General features: G+C 46.3%; 1 protein-coding gene across 1 annotated transcript in view; it reads left to right on the top strand.

The window, feature by feature from the left end:
- CCDC57 (coiled-coil domain containing 57) overlaps positions 1 to 23,266 on the top strand; it is an 817,765-nt gene that overhangs the window by 280,677 nt on the left and 513,822 nt on the right. The window lies entirely within an intron of this gene.

The following is a 23,266-nucleotide window of genomic DNA, read 5'->3' as shown; positions in this document are numbered from 1 at the left end:
TGAAGCTCCACTCTGAAGCTCCACTCTGCACTCTGAAGCTCCACTCTGAAGCTCCACTCTGCACTCTGAAGCTCCACTCTGCACTCTGAAGCTCCACTCTGCACTCTGAAGCTCCACTCTGAATCTGCACTCTGAAGCTCCACTCTGCACTCTGAAGCTCCACTCTGAAGCTCCACTCTGCACTCTGAAGCTCCATTCTGAAGCTCCACTCTGCACTCTGAAGCTCCACTCTGAAGCTCCACTCTGCACTCTGAAGCTCCACTCTGAAGCTCCACTCTGAAGCTCCACTCTGAAGCTCCACTCTGAAGCTCCACTCTGAAGCTCTACTCTGCACTCTGAAGCTCCACTCTGAAGCTCTACTCTGCACTCTGAAGCTCCACTCTGAAGCTCTACTCTGCACTCTGAAGCTCCACTCTGAAGCTCCACTCTGAAGCTCCACTTTGAAGCTCCACTCTGAAGCTCCACTCTGAAGCTCCACTCTGCACTCTGAAGCTCCACTCTGAAGCTCCACTCTGCACTCTGAAGCTCCACTCTGAAGCTCCACTCTGAAGCTCCACTCTGAAGCTCCACTCTGAAGCTCCACTCTGAAGCTCCACTCTGAAGCACCACTCTGAAGCACCACTCTGCACTCGGTATAATCTTCATGCCTCCTACTTTCCCTGCAGCCAACCATCTCCTCGGATGACGGGCTGCCGGCGATACCTCCCTGCAGCTTGGTTTGACCTTCATGCCCTTTCCTGGCGGGTGCCCTCAATCCCGGACCAGATTCGGGGGCGTTCCCGAGAAGAGGCTTTCGGCTGACGTAGCCAAAAGCCAAAGAATCTCGGGAACGCCCCCGTGTCTGGTCCGGCATTGACGGACAGGCCCCTCGTCCAATGGCTAGGCTCCATTTACGGAGCCAGCCAATGAATGACGAGGGCCGACCCAAAGCCACACTACAGTACTCATTAGTTTTTGCCTGCGCAAAAAAGATGCGCAGAGCGCATCTTTTTGGCGAGGCAAAACCTAAACAGTTACCAGTGGTGTAAAACAGGAAAAAGAGACGGAGATACACATCTGGAGTCTGAGTTTCAAAATGTGAAACTAGATAACCTCGATTCAATACTGGCTTCTCTGCTTGTCCAAATTGTGTGTTCCTAGGCAAACGTTTTGTCTCCGAGCCTCTTTTTACTTTATCATCACATATGAAAGCACTTTTAAATACTTGAGTTCAAGAGGTGCTCTGTATAAGCACCTCTTACGATTGGTTTAATATACTATCACATTCCTTCATCTACAATAAAAATCTAGGTTATATTTGCTTGACTAATTTAGGGGTTACAATAAGGGCCTGGGGGCTATTTACTACTGTTTGTGCAGTCGTATTTAGAAGTGCAGTTTGTGAATAGTATTTTATAGGACGCTTGTAGTACTCTTGTAGCACTACAAAACATACTACAACATGTAGTTTGTGAATAGCCTCCAGGTCCTTCAATGTGGTGTTGACAAGCAAATTCGACTCTTAGTGTAAATATACACTCACATTTTAAGGTAGCCTAGAAGTAGTAAAGTTATTCAAAAGTGTAAACTAGTTAAAAACGTGTAAACTACCTTCGTGAATTGGGCCCATATACTGACCAGTTTACCAAAGAAATAGTAAATCTCAACCCATAAAAGTACTTCTTGAATGGGTGCAAATATGCTACTTTTTGGAATTCACAAACATTGGCAGTAGTTGGCTTGGAAAACTGTACTAGTCTTAAGTTTCCAGGCATACTATTGGCAATCAAACATCAAAAAGGTGATGGGATGAATGCTTGCAAGTAGTCTAACCAGTAGCGCACTCTTGGGGTAGCATTCCAACCTATTGTTTTTCACTCACTGTGCCACTCTAGACAGAGGCCCACCTAATGCAAATTAGTTTGACTCTGTGCCTCATGGAAACTGTAATATAATGTAAGCAGATTTATAGAGCGCATGGTTACCCGGAGGCATCCCAGCTCTTCACTTGAATCAGGCTCACACAAGGGGGAAAAACAAGAGATCATTTAGGAAAAAGAAAGGTCTTCAGTAGCTTCCGGAAGCGCAGATGGCAAGGTTCCGCACGTAGTTTTAATGGAAGGGAGTTCCAAAGAGCGGCCGCCTTTACAGAAAAGCGGCGACCGCCCGTGCGTGCCTTCCTGAATCTAGGGACTATCGGCAGGTGCTCATTATCGGAGCGCAAAGGCCTGTTGGCTTTGTAAGGTATAACTAAACTTTTCATGATAGAAGGACCCTGGCCTTGAAGAAGTTTATGGGCAATACTCAAGGACTTAAACTTGATCCTCTCACGAACGGAGAGCCAATGGAGCGCTTTCAGTGCTAGTTTGGCTGACTTCCTAGAAAAAGTGCCCATCAGAAGCCTGGCTGCGGCATTCTGCGAGACTTGTAGTTTATTGATGGTGGCTTCAGGGGCACCCAGAAAAATCACGTTACTATAATCTAGTCTGGACAAGACAAGTCCTTGAACCAGCAACTTCCTAGAGTGCTGTGGAAGGAGAGGAAGGACTTTCCGGGCAAACTGCAGAAGGCCGAAGCAGGTGCCCACTGTGTTTTTTGCTTGAGTTTTTAAAGATAGGTCCTGCTCCAACCTGACCCCCAGGCTCTAAATTTCTTTTTTAGGGCTGGGGGCTCACCCAGACAGTCGGGCCAGATGGAGGTCGGTATAGTGGACAGCTTATTGCCTAACAGCAGATTTTCGACCCGTTCAGTTTGAGTGATGAGTCACCCATCCAAGTATGTATTTTCAACAGGCATGAATGCAACTTATCAGGGCACTGATCAAGTTGGGATAGTGAGACAACCAATTGAGTGCCGTCAGCGTAACTCACAATCTTGATCCCAAACGGGATCACCACATCATCCAGGGGGGACATATACACATTAAACAATGTGGGTCTTAAAGACAAGCCCTGCGGCACACCACACTGGAGGGGGACTAAAGCAGATCGCGAGTTACCATCCCAAACTTGGAAGGTGCGATTATTCAGGTACGATGTCAACCATGCCAAGGCAGCCCCCCCTACTCCCACCCCGGCCACGCGTTGGATAAGGACACAGTGATTCACCGTGTCAAAGGCTGCACTCAGATCAAAGAGGATCACTGCCACTGATCCTCCTGAATCCAAGATGCACCTTGCTTCCTCAATAACAGCTAGGAGAGCCATATCCATGCCCTGGCCTGGACGAAACCCGGTTTGAGAGCTCCGCAGTAGCTGGTTTGACTCCAGATAGTGGGAAAGTTGGAAATTCACCAATCTTTCTGTGATCTTACTGAGTCCAGGGAGTAATGAGATCGGCCTAAAATTGGCCCGCTCCATAGGGTCAAGGTGGGGTTTCTTTAAGAGGGCCTTAACAATGGCACCTTTCCAGCTGGGGGGCACAATGCCCTGTGAAAGAGAGGAATTGATAAGCTCTTTTCATACCGGCGAGGACTTAAAGAAATTCCTCCCCTGAGATAGAACTAAAAACATTGAGCTGGGGGCCCAAGACACAGGGCGATCTATCATCATATGCATGATCGTCCAAATGCAACGACTGAGGCAAAGTAGCCAAAATGTTTTGGATTTTTGAATCAAAATAGATCGCCAGCTCATTGCATTTGGCTCCTGACGGATCTTGGGACAGCGGGGGATCAGGGATCTTCAATAATTCTTTGACAATAAGGTAGGTTCTCTGGTAGAATTGACGGCACTTTTAATTCTTTTGTCATAGAATATTGTCTTAGTCTTTCTGAGAGTAACTTTATATGCTCTAATAGCAGCGTGGTATGTGTCCTAATTGGCATGGTCCCATGGTCGAAACATGGTTATCTCACCCATCCACCCTGTGGCCCTCTTCTTTTTTTAGTTGGGAAATTTGAGATTCACCCTCCGGAATGTCTCTGACTAAGCTATGCCCCTGAGTAAAAAATAGTACCAAAAAGAACAAAGAGCCAATGATAATCTGTAGTTGTGGTACATTGGGACCTGAATGTGATTTGAAGCTTATAGTAAAGATGCATGGATCGGATACGCCATCCAGGTTCGTCCTGGTCAAAGATTTTACCACTTGACTTAGTCTTTTAGGACTCAATCAACCACAGGAGTACACTTCTAATGCCCCCAGAACCTCACAGGAGGCACTGTGAGACTCACAGCGTGTCAGGCCAGTGGCAGCTGCTACTGAACAGGACAGGTGGGGGTGGGATTGTTGAAAAATTAAAAACATTTCTTACCTGTGAATGTACGCCGCCTCTCCGCCATCCTCTTCTCTTACAGACTCCCGGCAGCATGAAAGCACACAGGCTCCCAGACTTCTCTAAGCCAATCATGATGCTGCTTTCACTAGTATGACAGCAGTGTCGGGATTGGTCTGAACGGCCTGTTTGGCTGTTCAAGCACTGTCTGGTACAGTTTTCCACCTGGCTGTGCAACACGGCCAAGCGGAGAAATGCTAAGTGCATATTTCTGTTTGGCCGGCCCAAGACGGCTGGCCAAACTATCATGTGCACTTATGGTGCACCAACCACTCCTCCTCACTGTGACCCCAGCCTCATCCCAACCTAACCTGGCCCGTAGCTCGTAATAAAGATAAAATGATAATAATATTGTGTACCATTTTATTTTTCCTTTTTTTTTTACACTGCTCTGAGAGCAGTGGGGCGACCGCCCTCTGCCTTAATGGAGGAGCCTCCGCTGTGTCAGGCAAAGGCTAACAGCAGGGTCCAGTCCAGATTCAGTTATCACTGGTCAGTTGGGTCCTTCTAGGAAAAGGCCACCAGCAGCTTGTCTCCCTGTAACCACACAGAATGTCATTCTTCTGATCCTTGGAGTCCACTTCTTTGTCCTGAGCAGGTCAAGTCCTTTAGGGTTCCACTCGGTTTACATACAGCAGTTCCAGTCCTCATCTGAACTTGTGCAGGTTCAGAAAGTGTTTACTGCAAATGGCACAAACAGCAATGTGTCAGTGCAAATTCAAGTTGGTGAAAGCCTTCAGCCACACTTAACATGGGCATTGGGGTGATGTGAGGGGTTAGTGTACCATGGTAATCCTAGTGTCCACCCACATCTAACTCTGAAATCTAGTTTGAGGCAAGCACTGTACCCAGAACAACACAAGGGTCAGAAGTCTGTTAGGACAAAAGCAAAGTCCTGCAACCAGACAGGGAATCCACAACAATTGTCTTCGCATCCTGCTCTCTTCCTTTGAAGCAGGGTTCAACACTGTAATGTCAAAGAGGATGCCTGTAGCCCCCACCCTGCATATTCTGTGGAGTACAGAGGAGTCATCTTTGCCCATTCAGGTCAGCCAATTATTTACTCATGGGAAGCATTTAACATCTTTTTCAAACTTATTTAATGCTCAAAGCAGTCTGAGAGCTGTCTGGGGCTTATGCTAATTCGACTTCTGACAGTCGAGCCAAGTAAATGGTAACATTTAAAAAAACATTTTTGTTAATATTGATTAATACTCAACTTCACAATTTAATTGGATTTTCAATATCTAATAAAATAGTGGTTTAATTAATGTAGTACTGAACGTACATTGTAACATTACATTTCTACACGTCCTATTTTAACCCTATGCACCCTTTCTGCTGGGCCACAAGGCTGACATAGGGATGACCTATAAAAATTTGAAAGGAATTACTTCTACCTGTCAAAAATGTGTATTTCTAAAAGTTGTAGGTTATGTTTTGAATTGTTAAAGGCAAGCTACACAGGGTAGGCCTGAAGCCATGTTTGCACTGCCACTATAGTGGATGGCACAATAGGTTCTCCAGTCCACAAGTGCCAATTAACTTCCAGGTTTTGGCTGCACTTCTTGCACTATATATTATGGACTTGCATGCAAGTAAAATGTTCCTATCAGGAATTATCCCGTTTAACAATGGTTAATGGGGAGCACAGTAGGGTTACTCCCAGATAGCAGAGGTAAGGGGCATAGAATTCGACAGCCAGCAAAAATAAAGGGTCTAGCAAAAAGCAGAATGGCTGGATTGACCACACCAAATAGTTAGATTTCCTTCCCATGTGATACAGCTTCAAATTTAATGAACACCTCTCTTGTTCTATACATATTAACTGTTAACTGAAAAATGTAATAAACTGTAATAAACTCTTAACTGGCTCAGTGACATGTTTTTCCAGGCTAGGTGTGATTAATAAAAGGATTGCTTTTGATGATGAATTTGTAATAAAGTTTTGGAATGCTAACGTAAAACAGGCCCAACCACATGTCCAGGATTGATTATATTCTCCTTGACTTAACGCTTTGGCAATCTATCCAGGATATGATAATAATACCCACTGTAGACAGTGACCACAATTTGCTTTCTTTAAGTTTAAAACATTTGTGGCCAAGCCAAGTTGGCGCAGTGGCTCGAAGCAAGGGAAAGTCCACCTCAAAATGTTTTCCATCTAACTGTGGAAGGCGGCTTAAGTGGTGCAAAGTCGCCCTGGATGAGGAGAAAGTTCAGACCATAGGAATGCTATTGGTAGCCTCACAAAGCTAGCTAGATATGATCCTTTTAGAACACTCTGACCCTTCTAGAGCAACTGTGGTATTTCAGGATACCACCAAGTCGGTAGGAATCTTATTCCTGATACCAACACGAGGGGCCAGGGAAAAAGGTCACCAGATGCTTAAGGGCAAGCAGGGGTGGTATACACCTAAATGTAGGCAAATGAAGTCTGCTTTAATCAAGGCAGTTAAGGGGAAATCACAATCTTTGATCCAGCATGTTAGGAAAGAGTACAAATTAGTGATAGCAAATGCTAAAAAGGAGTGGGAGGACCTGTATTGGCAATCACTAAAAGAGGCAAGCTCTGGGAGGGACGCGGGTCTCTTTTGGAGCACTATAAGAGCTAGGAATAGGCCTGTTAGCGACCTTATTACATGTAATATTACTGGTCAGGCATGGTTCGACCACTTTTCTAAATTGTATACCTGCCAGCAAGGAGCTGCTATCGATCCTGCTCCATGCAGTCCCCATATACCCTTAGGAGAAAACATCTCTTCCCCATTTACAATTAAAGAAGTCGAATATGCGAATAGCTGTATTGTGCCCCAAAAGGCAGCTGGCCCGGATGGCATCCCCAGGGATCTGCTTCGTTTTGATCCGACGAAATAGGGGAAGCTTATCTATACTCTCCTTATCGCTATTGACAAAGGTGCCGCCAGCCCTGAATTGTGGAAGGGGGCAGAGGTTGTCCCTATTTTTAAAAAAGGGCACAGGGACGACCCCTCAAATTACTGCCCAATAAGCCTAATAGATTCCACTCAGAAGGTTGTCGGGAAGGTGGTACTTGAGAGAATCCTACACTGGGCCAAAGAAAATGAGACCCTCTCTGATTATCAAGCGGGTTTCAGGGCTGGTACCGGGACAATAGAGCAGGCTTTTAGATTATTGTTAATCTATTGGAAAGTGGTTGTCATAGGCAAAGGCAGTCTTTACTTGGCGTTTATTGATCTAAAGACTGCCTTTGACCTCGTGCCTAGAGAACGCCTTTGGGTAGTGTTGTCCGATATGGGGATCCCTTCAAATATTTTGTCTATTCTAGTGAGGCTCCCTGAAGGAAATTTTGCGCAAGTGAGGTAGGGCACTGAGGGCCAGAAAACCAATAGGATTCCGGTGGAGAGAGGGGTCCGCCAGGGATGTGTTCTTGCTCCCACACTCTTTTCACTATATGTGAATGGAGTGGTTGAGCACCTGCTAGATAAACCATCAGATGCCCCATCCCTGGCGGGGGAGTTAATTCCCACCCCCTTATTCGCCGATGATACGCTCATAATATCTAAGACCCCAGTGGGCCTCCAAAGCCTCCTAGATAACTTTCAGGCTTTCTGTATTCAACAAGGCCTAGTAATAAATACAGATAAGACAAAGTAGTTGGTGTTGAACTCCCCGAAAAAACTTGGGCGACCCCCGGTATTAAACCATGTATCCTTGGAAAGGGTCACTGTATTTGATTACTTAGGCATTCGTATCTCTGATACCATGCAGTGGACCCCACATCTTTGTAAATGCTGTTAAGCCATAAGAGGTTTACAGGGGCACTCCTCCAGGAACAGCGCTCCTCTTCGATAGACCGATTACTCCCGTCATTGACATTTATAAAGCAAAGGGGGTCAGTTCTGCCCTTTACGGGGCAGACTTGTGGGGCACTTTTAACATAGACCAATTGACGAGGTCCAAAAATAAATTCTTAAGGGACCTCTTGTCACTCCAGCAGAGTACCCCAATGTTACCCTTGTTGCTTGACTTAGGATGTCATTCTATCAATGATCTGGCAAAAGTCCGGCCGTTGCTCTTATGGGCCCGGCTGTGGCGAGTGCCAGAACTTGCCAAGTATGCGAAGGGGTTAGCTGAAGTAATGTCAATGGCGGGATGGCACAAAATAAAATGGCTAAAAGATGTAAAATCTCTACTTAGTGAGTTAGGCCTTAAAGAAGCCTGGGATAGTAGGTCCTCCCCTCCGAAGGCAACTCTAAAGACTCTTTATTGGAAAGGGGTCGCCTCTAGAACTAATACTGATACAACTCTTGGTAGATTAACAGAAGATTTCCTAAGGCATAAGGATGTGCCATTTCGGGATCCCTACTTAGACATTGTCTGGAAATCCGCTGATAGGGCTTTGTACTTTAGATTCAGGGTCAGGGCCCTTCCAGTGCGCGCCTTAACTGCTCCCTGGAAACCCCCGTCCCAAACAACACCTTTCTGCCCCATCTGCCAAACTAGAATGGAATCTGTGGCCCATGTCCTATTTGCCTGCCCGGCATCTGTGCAGCCGAGGAAAAGGTGGCTTAAACCTATATGTCGATTGCTGGGCACTAGGCAATCTAGTGAGGCACTTCGTATTTTAATGTCAGACACACGGACATTGTACGTTTGTGGTCTTTCAAAGTTTTTATCATGGGCATGGTCCATTAGAGCAAAAAGGCTTATAAAAATGTGTTTAATCGTTATCTTAAAGACCTTAGTTAAATTACGATTTTCAATTTTAATTGTGGTTTTATCTTTTATCGTTTTTAAATTCAAAATTTGTCGTATATGGACTGCCAAATATTTTTTTTCCAATGTGTAAATGTGTTTTATAAAATGTGATGCTTTTATGGTATGTTTTTATCGAAATAAAGCCTTATACTACTACTACTACTATAAAGTTTTGGAATGCTAATGGCCTAGGAAAGTATATAAGAAGCATGACTCACAAACTACATAAAGGAATTCTGTAACACTTATAGGGGCAGATGTATCAAGCATTTTGAGTTCCCAAAAGGGCAGAATTTGCCCATTTGCAAAGGCAAAAACTGCTTTTCCAATGCAGCAAACCTACTTTTGCAATTCGGTAACCTGTTACCGAATCTCAAAATGGGTTTGCGATTCGGTATTAGGAAGGGGCGTGTTTAGAGCGTCCCTTCCTAATACAGAATCGCATCGGTATGTATGAATGTTTTGTGACCGCAATTGCGGTCACAAAACATTTGTATTTTACCACCTACTTCAAGTAGGTGGTAACTCATTCGCAAATGCGAAGGGGTCCCCATGGGACCCCTTCTCTTTTGTGAATGTTTGGAAAACTAGTTTTAAGGGCTGCCTGCTCTAAAAAATTTTAAAGAAAACTTTTCATTTTTCATTTTGTAAAGCGCCTTGTTTTCCTTTAAAAAAAAAACGTGCTGCCTTACAAAAAAAAAGATTGCTTTATTGAAAAGCAATCACGGACATGGTGGTCTGCTGATCTCAGCAGGCCATCCTCCCCGTGATTTTTGCGATTCCAAGGGGGTTGCAAATTGCGACCTACCTCGTTAATATTCATGAGGTAGGTCATTAGCGACCCCTTAGGAAACTCAAAAGGTGTACTACACACCTTCATACATTGCATTTTGCGATTTCTTAATTGTCAGTCCTTGTGATTCATAATTAGGAAATCACAAAATGCTAGCTACATACATGTGGCCCATAGACCACAGGAAATAATGATAGCCAGTATTCAGCCATTTTCTGAACAAGCATACTGGTGACACAAGATTGTTATTACTTTTTCTTGTTTTGATAAAGTCCAGAAACTGACTTCTCAATATGGATGAGAAGCTGCATGCTGATCTTGAATAAAGAGAGAAGGGACATTACCTGAACTAGTTGCCAAGCAGTACTCCTGTGCACGTAACTTTGTGATTGAAGCGTATACGATTTTAATTGATACTACACCATAAGTGCATTTTGTAGAATACCATTGTTGTATATAATGTTGTAATGGTGTTTAAATTAATGCTTAAACCTGGTTATTGTATCAGCATTTTGCCCAAACTTGTCCAGTAATGATGTCATATGTGATCTTGTCAGTGATGTTATTGATGATGCCACTGAATATGTCACTGGTGATGTCATGTGTGATGTTATGTGCAGAGCATGGGAGATCATGAAGCAGCGAAAATAGTCAAAATATAGCACCTTTTTTTCCTTTTTAGGAAAACGGGAAAAATACTTAACAACAAATCAATTTTTTTTCTAAAAATAACCTGAACAAAAGGTGCTAAGGTCACCATTGTCCGGTGTTTAGTTACAAGTAGAGTGGTACAAACAGTTTTTTTTGTTAACCGCAGTTATTGTGTTTGTCTAAGTGGTAGTCCTTTTTCCTATTTTTGTGGTTTCAATCGATATGCAGTTTGTGGTGGTAACAGGTGTGATACCCATGGGTGAATCCTGAAAGCTACTTGTTTCTAGACAAAATTCTGAGTTCATCAAGGGGTCAATTGTGTAGATCAGTGCTTGTTTTCCAAAAGAAACTAATCACTGAAATAAAATATAATGTACAAAGTAGGAACAAATAAATGTTTTCATCTGTAATTTTTTGTCCCAATGGCTGATATACAAATGTAATATACTGTTATGTCTGTCAGATCCTACTTGTTGCAAGAATATATAGGGTTTGGTGGTTTTCCAAAAGCATGCACTACTGAGAGCCAATAACTGAGCCATAGCTTATGATGATCTTATACTGTGCATTGCCTATGCTGTAATTCATATTGTAGAATCTAATAAAAAAAAATGAATATGCGGCAACCTATGCATTTTTCAAATGTGCCATACTTGCTGAGTATAGGCATAGTGGTTATTTGTGCCACTCTGAATTTGGAGTTGCCCACACTATCTTGCGGTTCACAGGTCTTTTTTTTTACAAAATATGTTCTTTTTTGCACAGTGGATTACCATTTGAAGCCAAAAAATAGAAAGGAAACCAATTGATAATCAATAAATAATAATAACAACAAATGGTCTACTATTTTGTATTCCTACAGCCCTCTTGATAAAACTGGCACCTCATGTGCGTGACTGGACCAAAATCCTGTAACAAGAAAGACCCTAAAAATAATGTGGAGATACCAAAACGTTTGTCTTGAATATTGACCCATTTTGGCTATATGGGTAGCTGCAATACTTTCGCCTGGTCTCCGCTGCCACCATGGGAAACCTACCAAACCCAAATATTTCTGGTGTTATTTGCATAGATCACACTATGGTTTCTTACCTAGAATGCCCTGTAAACAAATTTTGGCTACAATTATGCATTATCCTCTTATTTATGTGGGGAAAACCTCTGGAATATGCAGGGATTTGCAAAATTCCTACCACCCAGCATCCCCATATTTCGCCCTATAAAAGCAGTCCTCCACTTGTGCGCTTGGGCCAATTGCCCGTGACATAAAAGGTCCCAAAACGTGACATGGAGAACTCAAATTTTCCTCATGAAAAACTACCTATTTTGGCAATGTGGGTAGCTTTGAAATTTGGGCTCTGGCTGGATTGCTACCCAGGGAAACCTACTAAACCCAATTATATCTGAAACTTGATATCTAGGGGAGTCCATGGAGGTGCAACATGTGTGGTTATTACTATGGTTGCTTACCCACAATGCCCTGCAAACCTCAAACTTTGGCGGAAATCACACATTGTCTTAATACTTCTATCAGGGAAAGTTTGTGAATCTGTAGGGACCCACATGATTCCTATGTCTCGCATACAACATGTGTATCTACTCAACCGAGTTAGATTAATCTCAATGAAACTACTGTTTTTTTTTAATTAATGTGAAGGAGTAATCTAGAAAATGATCAATCGTAATATTGGTATGTTCTTATCTACCTTAGAAAGGTGCATGCATTTGACAAATTGTGTAAAAGCAGATAGATATCTGAAACCTTTAAAATATCTGGCCCGAATGGAAATTGGTTGTAGCTCTCTGACCCATTTGCACAAATAGACAAGATGGCAAAGAACCGAGGGCAGCTCTATGCTGGGGTCCAAAGAGTGCTTTTATTTGGCCTGCATTTGGTTATAATGGTTATTAATGCCTTAACCGCGGCAGCAATTCCGCCGCAGTGCGGGTGTTCTAAAGGGTGGGCGGGGCTGCGACTGCCAACGGTCATTCGCAGCACCAGGGAAGGAGTACTCCCGTCGGCCAACATGGAAGGGGTTGCACTTTCTTCTATTGCTTCTATTGTTCTTTCCTACAATTGTCAGTCTCAGATTTGTACCAAAATGCTTTACGCACCAAACTCTTTTGTTTCTCCAGCATTGGGTCTTTCATAGATTCACATGCTTGATTCTTTTGTCTTCAAACTGGGAGTCTCATAGATTATTCAAAAGCAGTGCACTGTAAAACATACCCTGGCAAGGCTTCGAACACTGTCCGTTAGACGCCTACTCCGCTCATTTGAAGAAAAACCAAACTTCAACCAGTGAGGGGAGAGTTGAATATCCACCGATCCCCCGATTTCTACTGCGCTTCATGTGTGAAGAAAGTTCTCTCTGAGCGCTGCTCAGCTTCTTTAAATATATCTGCTTTTGGGAATTTATCTCTTCAGAATTTTCATTTACTGCCCCCAGAACAATGTTGCCTTTATATTTGGTTATTTTTTTAAGGTGAACAGGCCATGTTCGATTCATCAAATAAGAGTCTGTTCCGACCATATAGATCCTGTGAAAAGCTAAGACTTCTTTATAAGGATTCCCACTAGGAATTCATATATTGTCTTCATCTTTCCCACAAGACAAAGGTTTGCAAGATTTGTTAAAAATGTTCTAGTAAAGTAAAGAGAGATTTGGCTCTCACGATGGCTCCAAAAACTCAGATGAAAGACGTCCCCTGTTCAGTTGAGATCTTGGATGACTCCAGTCTCATGCCTAAAAAAGCTTCTGAAGGAAACATTTGAAGCCTAAAGTACAGGGCAAATCGATATCACAGGCAAAACCACCAATCTCTAGAAATCAGCCTACAAAGATTCCTGGGAATACTGACAAGAAATCCACTAGAGACCATTTTTCGTATGGTGGGCATTGCCAAAAAAGCCTCTGAGACAAACCTGCCTCCATTAGGCCTACTGCACCTCCTACACCGTAGAAGAAAATATTTATTTTTTACACCAGTGTCGACAAAAGCACTGATGATTGCGTTGTTGATTAAACTGTCATCGTTGAGGATACGGATGTAGAGAACGTCTCTGCTTATAGCTGCTAGACCATCAGCAAAAAATACTTAAAGCACACTGACAAAAACTCTAGCAATAAAGCCTACGATTTCAGCGATGAGCCCACCATTGATGAAAATATTGGTGATGGCATTGACTGTTCAAACTGAAATGGCATGGGGAGCAACAAAAGATGTATTTAGGCCCACATCTGGGGTGAATGTATGACATTGTTCTGCATTTGTCACCCCATGTGGGACAGGTGTGCCCAGACATGGGTCTCGTGCTCTCCATGCCACTGGTGTCAAGCAATCCTGGCTGATGAGGGGTGAAATCCCGAACCCAGCCCTAGGATGCTTGTTTCGAGTCCAGGGAGCACTTGACTTGGCAGTTCAGGCTGGACTGTTCCCATTGGGCGCAGGGTCAAGACTGATTTGCATATGGCTGTGTTCAAACTGCAATGGCATGGGGAACAAAAACAACATGGAATTAGGCCCAGATTTCTGTACTTTGGTGAATGTATGACATTGTTCTGCATTCTGTCCATCAACTGTTTTTTGCAATTGACTACTTCCACTTTAACTTAGATTCTCTGGACCCATCCCCACTTGTTTTCTCATCGATAGGTCAAAAAACAGCTGAATCGTTGATGATTCTACAGTCAACTGAGGTGTGTACAGCAAGGAAGTAATCAAAAGTTGTCAAAACAAATCATGCAGAGATTATTTTACTGGCACACCTGTCCCCAAGCAGAATCTTACCTCTGTCATCTCGAGGACTTCTTGACATGGAGGAGTCTGCTAATAATATTACTATGATGCTAATGAAGAGGACAACCATGCCCTTAATCAACCTTTAATTTAGGATGCTATTGTCCTAGTTAAGGATCTATGGCGTATGCTTCAAGACTACTGTAGACATTTTCCAGTACAACTAAGCGCTCTTACACCTCAGCCGCCTTACGAGCCACAGGTGCCTACACCAAGACAAGGTACAGTGAAACAGTTGATCCTCATTGTCAGGTTCCAATATCTGTAGGGTTCAGCCATTTGTCACAAGATGATAGATAATTGGATGATGATGTAGATGTACTACATTGAGAACATTCGTAATTTTAGGCCTTTCGGTATTCACAGAAGGCATTTAGGAGTCCTAAAGTTAGTAGTCCTAACTTCTGTGAATACCGAAATGAGTAAGTTCATTCTGTGAATACCAAAAGTAGTAAGTGCATTCAGTGAATGCCAAAAGTAGTAAGCTCATTCTGTGAATACTAAAAGTAGTAAGTGCAATCTGTGAATACCAAAACAGTAGTAAGTTTAGGATTGAGTCTTAAGTTCATTCTGTGAATCTGGCCCCATGTACTTTAGGTACATCTCCAATTGGATATTGGGTCACCTTATGAGCCCCTGTATAGTGTACCATAGGTACCCAGGGCATAGGTGCATCCAAGGCCTACCAGGGGCTGCAGCATGTATTATGCCACCTTTGGCTGGCCATCCAAATTGACACAACTGGCTGATCACTCAGCTGGGGCAAGGTGGTGTAATCACCCTTTGCTTTAGATATAGTATACCTATATCTAACCTTATATATAGACACATATACACCTATAAGTCACTACTATGGCAGGCCTTAACGATCCTGGAGGCAGAGTGCTTGGTTTTATGTGAGATGGTGCTCTAGCATGAGCTGAGCCTGTCTGCAGCTTTCGGAACCATGTCCTTATAGCTGTTCTATGATATAGCCATACCATATACTCTTAAGCACTGTTCCCAACAAGCTGCGCGGGTGAGCGCGCGCGTGCGCAGAGAAGTCACCCTAAGCGCGCAGGTTGCTGAATTTACCGCGCACTCCAGCAACACCGTTTGCGCCGCCGCTTTTAAAATGCGAGCGGCGCGAAAAGGTGCCATTTCCTCGTTGCATTGATTGAGTAAAAAGGCAGTCTCAAACACAGCGTGTGCTTTAGCACACGCTGTGTTTGACACTCTGCATTCCTCTGCATTCCCTTTCTTACACCGCACAGCTGCGGGGCTGATTGTGAACCTTTAGTATTCATGTTAATTGTAGCCCCCCGGTGCGCTGCAATTAACACGAAGACTAATTCAAAGGACCTACAATCAGCCCCGCAGCTGTGCCCTGTAAGAATCGTCATTGTGCACTACTGAGGGGCTGTTTGTGATCCTTTGTGTTGCGTTGTCTTCCTCCAGCTCTCCTGTCGACGACGAACGATCATCAAGACCATTAGTATAGTCATAACACAGATGACTGAATGTAGCTCACACGGACAGAAAAAATTAACAAGATTTTTCAAAAAGTTATTGCTGGAAAAACACCTGGGCCTTCAAAAATATTTTTGAAATGGTAAAACGTGCTGACCCACATTGAGCCATTTTTTATACGATAGTGTGCGTAATAAAATGCGAATGACAAACATAACAGGCCATTGTGAAGAGAGCAGGTTCTAGTCCTTATAAAAATAGTATATATATATATATATATATATATATATAATTTTAGTAAAAATGGAAAGGCCTCGGTTAACAACCGAACTAAAACCAGGGACAGACACCAGGGAGCAGGGACAGACACCAGGTAGTAGGGACAGACACCGTGGAGCAGGGACAGACACCCGGGAGCAGGGACAGACACCAGGGAGCAGGGATAGACACCAGGGAGCAGGGACAGACACCAGGGAGCAGGGACAGACACCCGGGAGCAGGACAGACACCAGGGAGCAGGGACAGGCACCAGGGAGCAGGGACAGAAATCAGGGAGCAGGAACAGACACCGGGGAGCAGGGACAGACACCGGGGAGCAGGGACAGACACCAGGGATCAGGGACAGACACCAGGGACAGGAACAGACACCAGGGAGCAGGAACAGATATCAGGGAGCAGGGACAGACACCGGGGAGCAGGGACAGACACCGGGGAGCAGGGACAGACACCGGGGAGCAGGGACAGACACCAGGGAGCAGGGACAGACACCAGGGAGCAGGGACAGACACCAGGGAGCAGGGACAGACACCAGGTAGTAGGGACAGACACCAGGGAGCAGGGACAGACACCAGGGAGCAGGGACAGACACCAGGGAGCAGGGACAGACACCAGGGAGCAGGGACAGAAATCAGGGAGCAGGGACAGACACCGGGGAGCAGGGACAGACACCGGGGAGCAGGGACAGACACCGGGGAGCAGGGACAGACACCGGGGAGCAGGGACAGACATCAGGGGGCAGGGACAGACACCAGGGAGCAGGGACAGACACCAGGGAGCAGGACAGACACCAGGGAGCAGGGACAGACACCAGGGAGCAGGGACAGACACCAGGGCGGGGACAGAAATCAGGGAGCAGGGACAGACACCGGGGAGCAGGGACAGACACCGGGGAGCAGGGACAGACACCGGGGAGCAGGGACAGACATCAGGGAGCAGGGACAGACACCAGGGAGCAGGGACAGACACCAGGTAGTAGGGACAGACACCAGGGAGCAGGACAGACACCAGGGAGCAGGGACAGACACCAGGGAGCAGGGACAGACACCAGGGAGCAGGGACAGACACCAGGGAGCAGGGACAGACACCAGGGAGCAGGGACAGAAATCAGGGAGCAGGGACAGACACCGGGGAGCAGGGACAGACACCGGGGAGCATGGACAGACACCAGGGATCAGGGACAGACACCAGGGACAGGAACAGACACCAGGGAGCAGGGACAGACACCAGGGACAGGGACAGACACCAGGGAGCAGGGACAGACACCAGGGAGTAGGGACAGACACCAGGGAGTAGGGACAGACACCAGGGAGTAGGGACAGACATCAGGGAGCAGGAACAGATATCAGGGAGCAGGGACAGACACCGGGGAGCAGGGACAGACACCGGGGAGCAGGGACAGACACCGGGGAGCAGGGACAGACACCGGGGAGCAGGGACAGACACCAGGGAGCAGGGACAGACACCAGGGATCAGGGACAGATACCAGGGACAGGAACAGACACCAGGGAGTAGGGACAGACACCAGGGAGTAGGGACAGACACCAGGGAGCAGGAACAGACATCAGGGAGCAGGGACAGACATCAGGGAGCAGGGACAGACACCGGGGAGCAGGGACAGACACCGGGGAGCAGGGACAGACACCGGGGAGCAGGGACAGACATCAGGGACGGACACCAGGGAGCAGGGACAGACACCGGGGAGCAGGGACAGACACTGTGGAGCAGGGACGGACACTGTGGAGCAGGGACAGACACCAGCGAGCAGGGACAGACACCGGGGAGCAGGGACAGACACCAGCGAGCAGGGACAGACACCAGCGAGCAGGGACAGACACCGGGGAGCAGGGACAGACACAGTGGAGCAGGGACAGACATCAGGGAGCAGGGACAGACATCAGGGAGGAGGGACAGACACCAGGGAGCAGGGACAGACACCGTGGAGCAGGGACAGACATCAGGGAGCAGGGACAGACATCAGGGAGCAGGGACAGACATCAGGGAGCAGGGACAGACACCATGGAGCAGGGACAGACATCAGGGAGCAGGGACGGACACCAGGGAGCAGGGAGCAGAAAGGCACCAAAAACGAGTGGGGCAGAGGGCAGAAGGGCACCAAAAACGATGGGCAAGAGGGCATAAAGGCACAACAACGAGTGGGACAGAGGGCAGAAGGGCACCAAAAACGAGTGGGACAGAGGTCAGAAGGGCACTAAAAACGAGTGGGGCAGAGGGCAGAAGGGCACCAAAAACGAGTGGGACAGAGGTCAGAAGGGCACTAAAAACGAGTGGGGCAGAGGGCAGAAGGGCACCAAAAACGATGGGACAGAGGGCAGGAGGGCACCAAAAAGGAGTGGGTTAGAGGGCAGGAGAGCACCAAAAATGAGTGGCATTTGGCGCCGCAGACAAGCGAGGTTCGGTTCCTGGCGCACATAGCCATGGTTGCAGCGCACAGAGACACTCCACTGCCGCACACAGAGGAAAGAAATTAGAGGGAACATTGCTCTTAAGTGCATTATAATCCTCGCGGTTAATGCTAACTTTGGTTTGGCTTTATCAAAACATGTTGTGTAAGGTGTCATACGCTTTGGAATACTACCCCCTTGCCAGTTCTGGTGACGGGGGTAGCATTCCACCCTTCTAGAGGGAGAAGACATGTTGTTCCTGTAAATCCTGGTTGAAGTTAACCAGAGCCTCAGCATCACAAAATGGATGCTGCTGCCACAGACACAAGTTTGACCTCCTGCTTCTGGGAGTCCTTCCAGCGAGGGAGGCTTGGACAATAGGTTTCCTGTCTTGGGAGGTGCTAGCACCACCCCAGACAGGCCATAGTGTATTGGGGCAGGGAGGGCTGAATTAAATGAGACACTGCCTGGGGCACACAAGGTGCTCCATGCATAGGCCAGTTGAAACCAGTGGCTGGGGCACTCCAGCCCCAGCTCTGGTGCGAAACTGGACAAAGGGAAAGGGGTGTAACCACCCCCTTCCCTGGTCCCACCCATAGGAGGGACCTAGCAGGTAATCCAGCCCCTTTAATTCGTATAAAGCTAGGAGCTGAGTCTAGAGACTTCAGATTTATCCTGAACTGAAACTTGAAACGAAACTCTGGACCTTCGACATTCTTCTGCAACTAGAAGACTGAAGAATCTCCCTTGTGGTCAAGGAGTGACCACCCTGTGCAAACAGGCACCATCCAGCGATCTGCGGTTTGCTTTGTCAACGCTCCCGCCCGAGCCCGAGCACAGAGCCCAACAAGAACTGGACTTCCAGACTTCTTTGACCCCGATCCACAGCCACAGCAAAGCTGAGACCCGTGGAGGCGACGAGAGACGTGGGACCGGCCATCTTGGAAAACTTGCTCATTGCTACCTGTGCAGCTTCTGAGGCACCCTCGAAGTTGTGCATTGGGGATTAAGAAGCCCCAGCCCGAGCACCTTCTGCACTGACGCACAGCCCTCCACACTCCACGAGTGCCGCGTGGGGCCTGCTGTTACTTTTGTGCTTGACGCGTCTGTCCGGTCACTTGCCCGTTGGCTAGTGGCCTCTGTGACGACAAACCTTTGAATTTACAACATTTGCCTAGTTGCTCCAGGCTGGCCCCTGCTTCCCTGAAAAGGAGAAGCCCCCCAGACCTTGCTGGTCTGCAACAGAAGCCATCTTCGATTCCTGCGTGGGTTGCCTTTGCCAAGGCTTGTTGACTCCAATCCGGAAGCCGACACCGCCAACAGCGAGATCCTTTGTGGGACAGTCTTTATCCAGCTCCTGGTCGTCGTCAACGCCTCCTGGTCAACGTGGCTGCAGAGACAAGCTTCACAATATCACCTCATTGCTTCACGACATCGCCTGGTTCCTTCCTGGTTCCTTCCTGGTCACTGGCTAGTGACCCAGACTCTGTCCCCTCTGCTTTCAGGTACTCTTCATCCTCGATCCACCCTTGGATCTAACCGGACACTTCTCTCCTGGTCGCCTGCAGCATCTTTTTACAGGTCTCCATAGGATTCAGCGACGAAATCCGACACAACTTGACACCTATGCACCCGGCTCCTGTGGGTGAGGTAACGCGAGTACTCCGGTGCTCCTGTGGGTATTGACTATCCAAGTATCCTAGTTTTCAGTAGCTTTCTCCTAGTCCATTCGGAAGTGTCCTAAATCAACTAGTTTCTAACTCTTACGTTCCCATTGTATCCCTATGGTAACTCGCTTGCGTGTTAAAACACTGCACACGCTTCCCGTGGGCCTCCTGCTTCCTAACCTTTGGTAGTTTAGTGTAGCCCCAGCGATTCCCTAGGCCTACTCCTTGTTCGTGACGTGGTTCTTATACCACTATTTTAGTATATGGTTTGCAACGCCCCTAGGGCTCAACTGTATTTTGTGCAAATTATTGTATGATAATTAAGTATCTTGTTATGTGCTTGTGCCTCTGACCTCATAAAGAGTGCAGAGGGGTTGTGTTAGTAATAAATACATATATATTTTATGTATAACCTGTGTGGTGTCCTTTCATTTGGTATTCAAGGGGTTACATATGGTAAAACAGCTGACTTCACATGCTCTCTGAAGTTTTAGCCTAAGACTGCTTTGTCCATGCTACCACTAGGATAGCTGGTCTATAAGTTTGACTTTACAACCATCACCATAAGGGTTGTTTGGACTGATACAAGGTGCCCACTAGAATAGTGGACATCACATATCAGGCCAACTTCACACAACCACTAGAACAGAAGGGCAAGTCGCATGGCCATATTACTGCTATACAATGCCAGTGACAGTTATAAAAATCACTTAGCTGAGGGCAACTTAAACATCCTTTTCATAAGTTGTCTCCTATTGTCAACTAAGTCGATATATTTGGTTTTGCCCTGTTTCATGGAATCTAGCCAAATCATTTGAAAAAGTTAGCATGTTAGATGGCATGAAAGAAAGCCTTACGTTTTGCACCAGTGCTCTGCTTGGGTACTGTTTGAAGCAGGTGCAACCCTCACGATGGAGATAGCAAGATATTCCATAGTCCAGTGCATGTTACTGCATTTGCACATGTTGGAAAGGGGCAATCTACTTGTGATCTACAGGTATGTTCAATCAGAGCAACACCTGCTCTTTTTGGTTTCTTAACCTCATCGCTGCAGCGGCTTTTCCCGCTGTGTGCGGCAATTTTCAAAAAGCCGCGTTACGTGACGAGCTCAGCTCGTCATCAGCATAGCAGTGCCGTAGCTGATGACGAGCTGAGCTCGTCATCAGCAGCGAAGCGGTTAACAAATATGCGCACAGTGTTGAGACTGCTTAGTGGGCCTCAGGGCTTTCTGGAAGCAATAGAATGCATTCCTGTGTGGTAAATAAATTTTACCTAATCATTTTTTCCATATAATTATCAATACAAGACAGCTCATACAAATGAGAGGCAGAGTCCGTGGAATCTGAGTCATACGGGCTTTAATATAATGCTTCGAAGCATGGGACATCGGGTTCCATCACCACTCAGGTTCAGGAAGGGATGTTCTCCCTTTTTATTAACAGTACACAATATATATAGTAAAACAGTATGCATGGCAGTGAATACAGTAGGCGTAACAGGTGAAAAGAGGTGATAAGAACACATGTGCGTAACAGGAGGCGCGTAAGAAGGCGTACACATGGGCGTGCACTAGACATGTCAGAGAAACGTCACATGAAACGTCACAAGTGGGTGGATGCATAGAGAAAGTTGCAGAATCAGCAGAAACTTCTAACCTATATGCGCGCGCAGCTGAGCATGACGTGCAACCGGGGAGAACTGGGTGCTTTGACCTTTGCACAAGTAGAGGAGACTGGTGTCTGGGGTGTCAAAACGACCTGTACCTATAGCATATCTGATATCGTATGTTTTGAGGATGTAGTGTCTGGAGTAAAAGATCTCTTGGGCAAGGGCCGTTCAACACTAAATGCGAGTGCGTGCAAAGGGATCTTCATGTAGAGTGCGGGGGCCATGGGCCTACCATGGTAACAGGAGCAGTAAATTACTTGCATGGAGACAGGAAGGCAGGGCCCTTTGCTCTGCAGCCGGGAATATGTTTACCTATTTCACTAGACTGGAATGTGTTTTCGAGGAGGCTGGACAGATAACTTGTAGGTAAAACATCATCTTGGCAAGCGAACCAGGCCGAGCCGGGCACCGCTCGTCTGAGGCAGGAAGTAAGGCAAGGGTCAGGGATGCATACAGCTTTCAGAGACAGGAGAGATGAGACTCGGGGCCTCGTTTAAGGGCCTAACTCGACTGGGCCAGAAAACGTGGACGAAAGCGTGAAAGTGTACCATGTAAAGACGTTGGCACCGTAGGTCTAGAAACCTAATTAACAGGATATTTATGCATGGCTGGATAGCTGACATGTTAACGTTGGACGCAAATGTATTTGCGTCTCTCTAGCATGAACAGAAAAGAAGTTACACGACATACAAGGAACATGGGTGCATGGATAGGGTGCGGGTAGGGGGACACTTTGGCTACATGAAAATTTCTATTACCTCATTCCCTCCTTGGCCCCTACTTCACCCATTAGGATATATCTATATTCATGAGACCATCTATCTGTTCATATAACATCATTTGTTCATCTTTTATCATTCGGGAACGGGAACTTGGACCTGGAATACAGGCTGTGGCGCACAAGCCGCAAATCGCTGGCCCACATTGCAGACAGAGACAACAACTGAATACTATAACCAATATTATACCTAGGAATGATAGCAATTTCCATCCCCAAGCAGATATCACACTCCAGAGCCAACCGGTCCAAGTCCAGGTGTCTGGATTCTGGTGAATCAGGTGAGCTATTTCATGAAGCCTAGTAATAGCCTTATACACGGATGGCGCGTTATTTGGAATAAAAACACAACAACTGGATCCGATGACCCTACACGCCCCGCCCCTATCGGCCAGGATGACGTCAAGGACAAGGCGATTTTGAAGAACTACGAGTCTCATAGCAGATTGTTCTTCAGTTAGGTTACCTAAGGCAGAGGTAGTTTCATTCACTACCGTTTCAAGTGTGCTCGTTAACCTGCGTATTAATTTACTGTTCTGGACAGGACCTATGAACCAGAAATATCCTTTAACATAATCCCATGGAGAACCAGAAACATCAATAACAGGAGGTAGTTCTCTTCTATGTCTAATATTCACAAGCCGTGAATTTCGATGATAATCAGGCGGGCTAGGAAAACAGGTGGCAGGAGGAACGCAATATAACACGTCCCATCCCAATCAGGGGGCAGATGAACATAAGCTGTATGTCCACAAATAAAATAAGAATGGCGTGAGGCTTTGA

Source organism: Lissotriton vulgaris, chromosome 7 (genome assembly GCF_964263255.1).
Source record: "Lissotriton vulgaris chromosome 7, aLisVul1.2, whole genome shotgun sequence".
Classification (NCBI taxonomy): domain Eukaryota; kingdom Metazoa; phylum Chordata; class Amphibia; order Caudata; family Salamandridae; genus Lissotriton; species Lissotriton vulgaris.
This window is presented reverse-complemented; position numbering and strand designations above follow the sequence as displayed.